The 10224-nt window shown below is 35.5% G+C and overlaps 2 non-coding genes and 1 pseudogene across 2 annotated transcripts; all 3 read right to left on the bottom strand.

Annotated features, from left to right (window-relative positions):
- Positions 1–333: 333 nt before the first annotated feature.
- Positions 334–405, bottom strand: LOC112066821 (small nucleolar RNA SNORD113/SNORD114 family). Its single transcript, XR_002892900.1, has one exon. It is a non-coding gene; the product is annotated as a small nucleolar RNA SNORD113/SNORD114 family (small nucleolar RNA).
- Positions 406–6268: 5863 nt separating this feature from the next.
- On the bottom strand, positions 6269–6338 carry LOC112066806 (uncharacterized; annotated as a pseudogene).
- Positions 6339–9554: 3216 nt separating this feature from the next.
- On the bottom strand, positions 9555–9626 carry LOC112066828 (small nucleolar RNA SNORD113/SNORD114 family). Its single transcript, XR_002892906.1, has one exon. It is a non-coding gene; the product is annotated as a small nucleolar RNA SNORD113/SNORD114 family (small nucleolar RNA).
- Between the last annotated feature and the right edge of the window lie 598 nt (positions 9627–10224).

Here is a 10224-nt window from a genome sequence, read left to right as displayed (position 1 = left end):
ACCAACTACCCAACACCAACCTGAAAACAACATGGACTCCTGGAAAAGAATATATCCTATATGTAAAACAGTTAAGAGTGACTTGATCTATTTAGGTTATGAAACTCAGTGCTTCAGGAAATAATATATTTAAATAATAATCCTTGTTTCATTGCAGACTTGAATCATTGGTCATCATTCATTTACACTTTTTCATTTATTCTTGCATTGCTTCACTTACAATATATTTCACAGGCATTAAGAACTAAAGCTCAAGAACCACATCTTTGACTACTCCTGACTTCCGCTGTAAGCCCCTTCCACAAAGGAAATAAACAAGTTTTCTTTTTTCTAATAAATCTCAAAGTTACAGAGCTTAATCAAAATCTTTGATTGATACATCTCAGAATACTCATCATTGGTCTATATTGGGCATCTTTTTCTTCCTTTTTTATGCATTGTTTATTCCTTTATTCATTGATTCACTAATAATAATATAATCAATTCTCATGAATCAAAAAGCCCAAGAACAACATCCTTGAATATCACTAATAACTGTCTATATGCCTATTTCCCACAGTGCTAACAGACATTTTTTGCAATATATATATGTGCTTTTTGCACAGATAAATTAATCAGCATCCTTGCTCCATATCAGTCCTATTGGTCCATGCTTGGCCCTTTTCATTTAAAGATGATGCAGTGAATAACTAAGGGACCCATAATCTCACTCCACAACTAGAACAATTTTTTCCATCTTCTTATGTGCTCCTCCCTCAAAAAATTAATAGCTTAAATCTTTATCAATGGAGCAGTACTTAAATGAATTGCACTACAAAAATAAAACACAATGTGAAGCAGCCCTGAAAGTGAAGGAAACACCTTCATCTTTTTTATTGGACTTTAAGAGTACTAAATCAGGGCTTCCCTGTGGCACAGTGCTTAAGAATCCACCTGCCAATGCAGGGGACACGGGTTTGAGCCCTGGTCCGGGAAGATCCCACATGCCGCGGAGCAACTAAGCCTGTGCACCACACCTACTGAGTCTGTGCTTTAGACGTCGCAAGCCACAACTTCTGACCCCGCGTGCCTAGAGTCCTTGCTCTGCAACGAGCCCGTGCTCCACAACAAGAGAAGCCACCGCAACGAGAAGCCTGCGCACCGCAACGAAGAGTAGCCCCCGCTCGCCGCAGCTGGAGAAAGCCCGCGCACAGCAACCAAGACCCAACGCAGCCAAAAATAAATAAATTTATTTTTTTAAAAGAGTACTAAATCAGATTAATCAATCATAAATCCCAATTCTGGTCCATGTTGGTGCTATCTGGTTTTATTTATTAATATACCCAATTATTACTTTGAAAACTTTAAGCAACACCCATAAACCAACCGCCCAACCCAAGAACATAAACTCTCTTACTTACATCACTCTCTTCTGTCCTTACCCACCAAATTTGTAAAAGCCAAGATCTTTAGCATTAGATAATGATTAAATCATCTGTAATACGTTCACTTGGTGAAAACACAGACTTTCCAAAAAAAGAAAGAGCCTATAGTTAGATTTTCTTTAATGGAAGTTAGTTTTTCAGTATTTGATTAATTATAAACTTGGGTCATTTAATAATCTCATCATTGCCCAAGAATGGCACTCTTTATTTGTTGATTCATTTAATTTTTATTTTTAAATAATACAATGAACACCAATATGAGAATAAGAACCTTTATCTATCATAAATTGTGTCTACGTACTCCCTATTCATAAATTTAACTGCTTGGTGATTGCTTTTAATGGATCTCACTTGTGCAAAATTGGATAAACGTAAATCTTTGTTTTGTGGTATATTCTCACCAATTCACACAATTTTTTCCGATTTATATATCTAGTGATTCATTTATTGATTCGTGTACATAATTAGGCATGAAATAAATTATTTACCCATTTTTCTAAAGAATTTCTCCATGTGAATTTCTATATCATTCCCATTGGTCCATGCTTGACCACTTTTAGCCAAAGTGGGGAGAAACCCAGAATTCTCATTCTTTATCTGGACAACATTTGGGTATAACTGGAGTAATCATTACCTCTGGTTCATAACACATGTTCCTCACTGGCCCTTCCTTGGCCTTCTTTTGAATAACTAATCTATATATAAAATACATTCCTTCATTCTCTTACAACAACATATCAATATCAATGAAAACTAAGGCACTGCATAAGAGCATTGAAGAGCTCATGGTGCACGGACATAACTGACTAAATCCTCTTTTGATTTTTTTAAAAATAAGACTCAGCAAATAGAGTGAGATTAATCCTAACTCTGATCATATGACACAGTCTCAGTATTGGTTCATGTTTGGCCCTCTCTCAATAAGACAATTATTTAAGCAACTCTTTATGTAAACTTTTTTTTTCTCCTTTTCTGATTAAAACAACCAAACAAGCAATGAAAGCAGCAACCTGGACTCTCAGGTATCTCTGTCTATACTGTCCCTATGGAAGGGTTCAGAGCTTTAATCTCTTCATCTATGGAACCCCGTGTTTCAAACAGGCACTAATAATAATCTTTATTACATAATTTCATAATTGGTGTCTGTGTGGCCCTCTTTATCTTCATTCATTTACATATTTCTTTATCCATTCGTGAGTTCATTTCCCAAGGAGTTTACCTTATGCCTTTTACTCAATAGACCACAGATTTTGAGATAGGAATTAATTACAATTTTGGATTCAGACCTAACCCCCACTGTAGGAGTCATCACTGGTCCAAGCTCAGCACCCTTTTTCTTCAATCCTTTCTCCCTTTGTTTATTGATTCATTCACTAGTCCAATAATAACACAATCACTACATATAAATTACAGAATCTTGAAAATAAGACTCTTGAATGTTACTACGATCTATCTATATGCTCATTTCCTATAGAGCCAATAATACTAGATCTCTCTGCAATGACCCTCAATGTAGGACATATGTGCTCCCTCTCACTGAGATCTTTTGAAGGGAAAAATGTTGATATCAACTGGCACGTAAATATAAAAGAGAGCAGCAAACATCTCTGAAAATGTGTGAAACACTTCCATCTTTTTGTAGGGGTCATCAGTGTGCAGAAGTGAATTAAACATCATTACCTATGGTTCATAAGCTATTCTTGTCATTGGTAATGTACAGCCTTCTTTAATTTTATAGTTTTATCTAGCCATGTATTTTTTAAAATATTTCAGTGAGCACAAATGAACAAATTCCCCTAACCAAGAACATAAACTTTGAATGTTACCCACCTTGGTATGTATGCTTCTTAAACAGAGAGGTATCAGCCAAATGCTTCTTCATTAGATATGATTAAGTCAGTTACGGTGTGTTAATTCTGAGGTGAAAAGCAGGCTTTAATGAAAAATCATGAATTTAGGTATGTTTAGAGGATACTAATTGTAGAGTTCTAGATTAGACCTAAAACTCGTTTCATTTCTTTGACCCAAGAATATCACTATTTTTTATTTACTCAATTATTTAACTTTCATTTTAAGCAATATAATGAACACCACTGAATCCACAATCTAACCCACAAGTCAGAACTTTAACTCAGATTTCCTTTGTAATGAATCTTTCTTGTGCAAATTGGACAAATTTTAATCCTTGTTTTTCATGGCCCAAGCCTGACTCTTCTTTATGTATTCATTCACTCACTCACTCATTCATTCATTCATTTAATTACTCATGGAGTAAGTTCACCAGCTGCTCATTATATAAAGAAAACAGAAAATGCTAATTTGGGCAGCAACCCAGAAACAAAATACTATTATGTGCATCTGTCTATATGCACATTATGCAAAATAGGAAAAGCCTAGAGTTTTTTTAAAGTATGGAAATCAACTGTGTAAAACAGGATAATCACTATGCTTATTTCATAATAGAGCTCCTCATTGGTGTGCGATTTGCATCTTTTAAGTAAAATATGAATCCATTCATTCACTAACAGCAATATATAATTATAACATGTCACCATTATAATTATAACCCACTGGACAAGAACTTTCCAATAATATTAACATGTGAGCATATACTCACAGTCAACCATCTTAAATTAATCATAACTCTCGTTATAGGACTTATTCTCATCACTGGTCCATGATTTTTTTTCCATTAGATATTTAATTATTTGTGCAAACATTTTGCCCTTTTCTCGACAAAATAAACTATCAGTAACCCACCATCAATCCATAATAACAACATTCAATCTTGGGCATACTTGTCTATTTGCTCCCTGCTGAAAGAGGTAAAACCTTGATATATTTATTTTCCTAGACCTCAGTGCTTCAGAAATATTTGAAAACATACTCTCATAATTGAACAGTGTATGGCTTTCCTTGTCTTTATTCATTCCTTCATGTCTTTCTTTACTCATGCATTGTTTCATTTATAATAAAAAATATCCATAGGGAAGGTGGGAGGGAGATGCAAGAGGGAGGAGAAATGGGGATATATGTATATGTATAGCTGATTCACTTTGTTATACAGCAGAAACTAACACACCATTGTAAAGCAATTATACACCAAAAGAGATGTTAAAAAAAAAATCCATACCCAAGGAACACGTAGCCCAAGAACAGGATCCTGAATATTCCTTTCTTATGCCACAAGCACACTTACCATAGAGTGAATAACTAGATCTCTTCTTATAACGACCTCAGAGCTATAGAGTTTAATCAGAATCCTTAATTCCGACACCCCAAGACATGGATCCAGACTTTGCATTTTTTGTCTTCTTCATTCATATCTTCCCTTCTGGATCATTTTTACACGCATAAATTATAATACAATCAATATCCATGAATTATAAATGCCAAGAACAAGATGAGTGATTGTTACTAAGGAAGGTCTGTTCACACTTGTCCCACAGAACTAATACATTTAATGTCTTCTTTCAATGCACCTCTGTGTTGCATGTACGGATTAATCAACAGTTGTGCTTCATAGCAATGCCATATTGATAAAAGGTTTTTGCTTGTCTCTTCACCTAATTTGTCCATATTGTAAAGATGGTAGAATAAAAACTATGAACCACCATCTTCCCTCACAACTAAAACAGTGTAATTTTCTTCCTACGTTCTCCATCCTCAACAGGTAAATGACCTTGATCTTCATCAAGGAATGGATTTCTAAATATATTTGGGGGTCAAACTAAAATGGGATATTATGTGGCCCTAAAAATGATTAATCATGAACCTTGGTTCATAACATTCCCATTCTTGGTCGATGTTTGGTGTTCTTTAATTTTATTTATACATGTAAAACCAGTTTTTAAAAAATAACTCCTTAAAAATCCATGAACAAACTCCCCAAATTAAGAACATGAACTTTAACGTTATTTATATTGGTCTCTGTGCTCTTTACTGACAAAGGCAACAGCTAAAATATTCACCATTAGAAAATGATTGAGTTGGCTGTGGTATGTTCATTCAGTAAAGGAAAAAGCCAATTCTAAATAGTCTTCATTAGATGTTTTTAAATGGATGTGAGCTCTGCACTGCCAGATTAATCATAAGCTTGGATAATATCACATTCTCATTATTGGTGCAAAAGCTGCAATCCTTTTTAATTTATCAACTTATTCTATTTTTAATTTTAAGCTATGTAGTAACAAGCATCATTGAATCCAACACCTAACTCAAGAATAAGGCTTTTAAACATTACGGCGCATGGCTGTACACTCCCTGCTCTTAGTTAATAGCCTACTAATTATTTTTATGAACTTTGTGCAGAATTGGATAAATTTTAAATCTAGCATCATGGCACATTCTCACAAATAATCCTAGCTTTATCTTACTTTATGACTTTACAAATCCTTTCATTTATTTCTTTAATTTTCAATGGAATAATCTGACCAGGATTGGTCATTAACCTTACTTCACATCACATGCTCCATATTTGTTCATAGTCTGCCCTTTTTTAAATAATCATTTGAGATACAATCATATTAATTCAATAACTTATAACCATAAATAATTACCTGAGGATCTATACTTGAACACCAGAAATGCTAACAATTGCCCACAGGCTGATTTACCCACAGAAATAAATGACTAGATCACCCTCCCACCAACCCAGAATGCCAACATGGACTCTCATGTTTCGTCTTCATTCACTTACACATTTTTTCATTTATTCATTCATGCATTCATTGATTCATTTACATCAATACAGACCATAACCCGGAACCACTAAGACCTAAGAACAGATCCCCAAATGGCTCTGAACTCTATTCCCTTAGAGGGAAAAACTAAGTCTTTTTCTAATGGACCTCAGAGTTAGGGTTTAATCAAAATTCTTGATTCATATACCCCAGAACTCTCATCATTGATCCAAGCTCTTGTTTATGGATTGTTTATGCATTCATTATTTACTGATTATTTCATTCATGGTTTCATTGATTTAAAAAAAAATAATAATTCCCGTGAATCACAAAAACCCAAGAGCAAGATCTTTGAATATTGCAGAGAGCTGTTTACAGCTATTTATTCCCCACAGAGCTAGCAAATGAGATCTATTTTTAATTGGCTCTCAGTGTTTCACATATAGATTAATCAATAACATTGCTTCATGCCCATCCCATGTGTTTTTCTACTCCCTGCTTGCTCATCTTTCATTTAATTTCTTCATAGTTTAAAAGTACTACAATGAACCTACTATCTTACCACACAGCTAGAGCCCTGACAATACTTTCCATCTTCCTAGGTGCCCCCTCCTCCATGATTTAATAACCTAGACTGTTATCAACTGAGATATATTCTTAAAATGTTGTGCAAAAATAAAATGGAATATTAAGCAACTGTGAAAATGAATGCAAAACCCTCCAACTTTGTTTTTAACGGATCTCAGTTTCACTACAATGGATCAGTCTTAACCCATGGTTCATTACACCTTCTCAGCAGTGGTCCATATGTGACATCTTTTGATTTTATGTCTGCAGTAGCCACTCATTCCTTTGAAACAATTCCATGGACCACATGAATTACCTTCAAACCAAGAACACAAACTTTTTCACTTACATGAGTCCCTTTGCTTTTTATCCACAGAAGTGACAGCCGAGATCTTCATCGTTGGTAATGAATAAATCAGACTGGGGAATATTGAATCTGTGCAGTAAAAAACAGATTTTAGAACATTGAAGAGACAGTGTAGATTTTTTCTTAACATCTTTATTGGAGTATAATTGCTTTACAATGGTGTGTTAGTTTCTGCTTTACAACACAGTGAATCAGTTATACATACACATATATCCCCATATCTCTACCCTCAAGCGTCTCCCTCACACCCTCCCTATCCCACCCCTCTAGGTGGTCTCAAAGCACCGAGCTGATCTCCCTGTGCCATGTGGCTGCTTCCCACTAGCTATCCACCCTACGTTTGGTCGTGTATATATGTCCATGCCACTCTCTCACTTCGTCACAGCTTACCCTTCCCCCTCCCCATATCCTCAAGTCCATTCTCTAGTAGGTCTGTGTTTTACTCCCGTCCTACTCCTAGGCTCTTCATGACATTTTTTTTTCTTTGATTCCATATATATGTGTTATCATACGGTATTTGTTTTTCTCCTTCTGACTTACTTCACTCTGTATGACAGACTCCAGGTCTACCCACCTCATTACAAATAACTCAGTTTCATTTCTTTTTATGGCTGAGTAATATTCCATTGTATATATGTGCCACATCTTCTTTATCCATTCATCTGTTGATGGACACTTAGGTTGCTTCCATGTCCTGCCTATTGTAAATAGAGCTGCAATGAACATTTTGGTACATGACTCTTTTTGAATTATGGTTTTCTCAGGGTATATGCCCAGTAGTGGGATTGCGGGGTCGTATGGTAGTTCTATTTGTAGTTTTTTAAGGAACCTCCATACTGTTCTCCATAGTGGCTGTATCAATTTACATTCCCATCAGCAGTGCAAGAGTGTTCCCTTTTCTCCACACCCTCTCCAGCATTTATTGCTTCTAGATTTTTTGCTGATGGCCATTCTGACCGGTGTGAGATGATATCTCATTGTAGTTTTGATTTGCATTTCTCTAATGATTAATGATGTTGTAGATTTTTTTAAGAGACCTTAGTCTTGCTGTAACAGATTTATCATAAAACCCTGTTTTCATCACACTCAATTAGCCCAAGAATGGCCCTCTTTTTATTTCTTTTTTAATTATTAATGTACATAATATGATGACAACTGATAAATTTACATCCTAGTAGAATAATTAAGAACTATGCCTGTTCCAAATTCTTTCTGTTAAACCTTACTCACATAGGTAAGAGCCCACATTACCTTCTTTATAGGTCTTCCTTGATTAGAATGAGGTAAATTTACATTACTGTTTCTTGATATATTCTCACCATGCTTGACCCTACTTTATGACTTTATTCATATATTTGTTTATTTATTTATTTACTCATGGAATAACTTGTTCATTTTTTCAAAGCAAATGCAAAATGGTCTAAAATACTATTATAGGTAACTATCTCTATGGCTCTTTACCCAAAGTGGGCATAGCTCAGTCCCCTTTTATTTATATGTACAGCAGAAGAGTACAGTGAGATTAATAAACCATTTTTAATGACACAATATCCTCATTGGTCCATGTTTGCCCTCTTTTAAATAACCTCTTCCTTCATTCACTAACAATAATATCACTTACATACCCCAGGTAAGAGGCCTAAATAACACTAACATCTGCCCATAATCTCAATACCCACGGACTTCCCCAGTGGCGCAGTGGTTAAGAATCCGCCTGCCAATGCAGGGGACACAGGTTCGAGCCCTGGTCCGGGAAGATCCCACATACTGCAGAGCAACTAAGCCCGTGGACTACAAATACTGAGCTCACGTGCCACAACTACTGAAGCTCACGCACCTAGAGTCCATGCTCCACAACAAGAGAAGCCAACGCAATGAGAAGCCCGCACACTGCAACGAAGAGTAGCCCCGCTCACCACAACTAGAGAAAGCCGGCGCGCAGCAATGAAGACCCAATGCAGTCATAAATAAATAAATTTATAAAAACTCAATACCCACAGAATAACAACTAGATGTGTTTTTCAAAAATGATACTGGTTGAGACAAACTGATATAATCATAACTCCTCTCATGTCATGAATTCTTAATATTGGCCCATGCTTGATCTTCTTTAATTAGGTAGTTCTGTAATCGATTATTACATTTCTCTTTTTCCCCCTTTCTTAATAAAATTAACAACCACCAACCCAGAAACAACACTGACTCTTACATAGAGTTGCCCATAGGTTCCTGATCAACATGTTAAATGCCTTGGACCCTTCATTTATTAGAACTCAACTCCTCGGAAATGTTTTAAGAATAATCTGTATTTCATTAGATACTCTCATTGTTGGTGGTTATCTTGCCCTCTGTGTCTTCATTAAATAATACATTTATTTATTTACTCATTACTGATTCACTAATAAAAGGATCTATACCTAAGATCTATCAAAGCTAAGAGCAAGATGCCTGTATTCCTAACTTCAGCTACCAGTTCATGTCCCACCAAGGCAGGAAATTAGGTTTGTTTTTATAATGGACTTCAGAGTTACGGGGTTTAATCAAAATCCTTGGTTTGGACACCTCAGAGTACTCATCAATGATCTAGGCTTGGGACTTTTTTCTTTATTCATTTATATATTTGTTTACTAATTCATTCATTGATTGACTAATAATTAATCAATATCCATTAATCACCACATAGCAAGAATAAGATCTAAGAACATTACTACCTTCTGGTTTTTGCTCATTTCTCTCAGAACTAATACACTCTTTCTACAATGGACCCCACTGAAGCACATATGGATCAATCAACAGCCTTCATGCAAAAACCCAAACTCATCATGGCCATTCTTGGTCCTTTAATCTTTCTTTAATTTGTTCAAATTTTAAATGTGCAACAAAACAAGCCAGGAACATCTCATTTTACTTCACTAACAATTTTCCATCTTTCCTTGTGTTTTGCCTCTCGATAGGTTAGAAACCTAAATCTTTATCCCTGACAGAATGTGCAAATCAACAGTGGTAAATAAATAAATAAAGCAAAATAGTAAACAACTGTAAAATGAATGAAGCACCCTCTTTTACCTTTTTTTTTTTTTTTAATGGACCTCACTTGTTCAATCCTAAGTTAATCTGGGACTTCCCTGGCGGGCCAGTGGTTAAGACTTCGAGATTCCAACGCAGGGGGAATGGGTTCGATCCC

This window comes from Physeter macrocephalus, chromosome 11 (genome assembly GCF_002837175.3).
Source record: "Physeter macrocephalus isolate SW-GA chromosome 11, ASM283717v5, whole genome shotgun sequence".
Classification (NCBI taxonomy): domain Eukaryota; kingdom Metazoa; phylum Chordata; class Mammalia; order Artiodactyla; family Physeteridae; genus Physeter; species Physeter macrocephalus.
This window is presented reverse-complemented; position numbering and strand designations above follow the sequence as displayed.